The 2,273-nt window shown below is 50.0% G+C and overlaps 1 pseudogene; it reads left to right on the forward strand.

Annotated features, from left to right (window-relative positions):
• The first annotated feature begins 649 nt into the window (after positions 1–649).
• Positions 650–1,724, forward strand: LOC100338396 (actin, cytoplasmic 1-like; annotated as a pseudogene).
• The last annotated feature ends 549 nt before the right edge of the window (positions 1,725–2,273 follow it).

Consider the following 2,273-nt stretch of genomic DNA (forward strand, 5'->3'; position numbering starts at 1 on the left):
TAACTTACAGTGACAGAGGCAGATTAGAAACAATATATTCTTAGAAGTTTTCTTCATTGTAGACAATAAGGAATAATTTTATGGTTTTTCCCCCCCACTTATTTGGTTCATCTTCCCTGTAAGTTTAATCTTAATAAAACCTAAAACCATTTGATTTTCTGCTACAAAGAAGAAGATTGTTCTGTCCCATATCCATCTAGAAAAAAAAAGGGGGGGGGAATCCTGTTAACAGGATCCAGTGGAAGAACAATGTACCACGTAGAATAACTTAAGGGATATTGGGAGGTAAATATGATTAATGTAAATCATTTAAATCGTATTCTATGACATCTTAAAAATGTCAGTATAGTTTGTTTTCATGTATTATTAGTTCATCCATTTATTCATGAGATGGCATAACATAATGGAAAAAATAAGGACCTTTGGATGAATGGATTCACATTGAAATTACAGCTTTGCAACTTAGACAAAATGAAATATTATTTGCTTAACTAACGCAACAATGATAGTGGATATCGCTGAGAAATGCCCTGTGGACTATTGTGTATTTTTTTTTTTTTAATTTGAGGTACTGGGGAAACTAACAGGTTTACAAGATAAAATTATAATACAATGAGTTAACTAGTTTAAAAGTAATGAGAACCCGCGTCCAGCTCGCGACCACCGCACCTCGGCCAGCTGCTCCGCCGCCGCTCCAAGTTCCCGCTCAGCTCACCATGGATGACGATATCGCCGCGCTCCTGGTCGACAACGGCTCCGGCATGTGCAAGGCCGGCTTCGCGGGCGACGATGCCCTCCGGGCCGTCTTCCCCTCCATCGTGGGGCGTCCGTGGCACCAGGGCGTGACGGTGGGCATGGGCCAGAAAGACTTGCACGTGGGCGTCGAGACGCAGAGCAAGCGCGGCATCCTGATGCTCAAGTACCCCAGCGAGCATGGCATTGTCATCAACTGGGACGACATGGAGAAGATCTGGCACCACACCTTCTACCACGAGCTGCGCGTGGCCCCCAGGAGCACCCGGTGCTGCTGACCGAGGCCCCCCTGAGCCCCACCAACCGTGAGATGACCCAGATCTTGTTCGAGACGTTCAACATGCCAGCCATGTACGTGGCCATCCAGGATGCGCTGTCCCTGTACTCCTCTGGCCGCCCCATGGGCATCGTGATGGACTCCGGCGACGGGGTCGCCCATTTGCGAGTGCTACGCCCTCCCGCACGCCGTCCTGCGTCTGGACCTGGCTGACCGGGACCTGACCGACCACCTCATGAAGATCCTCACGGAGCGCGGCTACAGCTTCACCACCACGGCCGAGCGCGAGATCATGCGCGACATCAAAGAGAAGCTGTGCTACATGGCGCTGGACTTCGAACAGGAGATGGCCACGGCCGCATCCTCCTCGTCCCTGGAGAAGAGCTACGCGCTGCCACGACCAGGTGATCACCATCGGCAAGGAGTGTTTCTGCCCCGGCATAGCAGACCGCATGCAGGAGATCACCGCCCTGGCGCCCAGCACCATGAAGATCAAGATCATCGCTCCCCCGCGAGCGCAAGTACTCGGTGTGGATCGGCGGCTCCATCCTGGCCTCGCTGTCCACCTTCCAGCAGATGTGGATCAGTAAGCAGGAATACGACGAGTCAGGCCCCTCCATCGCGCACCTCAAGTGCTTCTAGGCGGACTGTTAACTGTAGTGGCGGGACACCCTCGCTCAACAAAACCTAACGCGCAGAAAAAGAGACGAGATTGGCATGGCTTTATTCGTTTCTTCTTCTTCTTCTTCTTCTTCTTCTTCTTCTTCTTCTTCTTCTTCTTCTTTTTTTGGGGAGGGGGGTTTGTTTGTTTGTTTGTTTTGGCGCTTTTGACTCAGGATTTAAAATCTGGAATGGTGAAGGTGACAGCAGTCGTTGGGGCAAACATCCCCTAAGTCCCCAAAGTTCTGCAATGTGGCCGAGGCCTTTGTACATTGTTCTTAATTTTTTTTTTTTTTGATAGCCATTCCAAATATCCTGAGATGCCACGTGACAGAAAGCCCCCGCCTCACTCCTGCCAAGGAGAAACGGCGCAGTCCCTGCCCGGGGCCACCCAGGGGAGACGGCAGCATCGCTTTTGAGTAAATTATGTAATGCAATTTTTTAAAATCTTCGCCTTAATTTTTTTAAATTTTCTTTTTATTTTGAATGGTCAGCCATCGTGCCCCCCCTTCTTTTGTCCCCCAACTTGAGATGTATGAAGGCTTTTGGTCTCCCTGGGTGTGGGTTGAGGTGTGGAGGCAGC

This window comes from Oryctolagus cuniculus, chromosome 3 (assembly GCF_964237555.1).
Source record: "Oryctolagus cuniculus chromosome 3, mOryCun1.1, whole genome shotgun sequence".
Lineage (NCBI taxonomy): Eukaryota > Metazoa > Chordata > Mammalia > Lagomorpha > Leporidae > Oryctolagus > Oryctolagus cuniculus.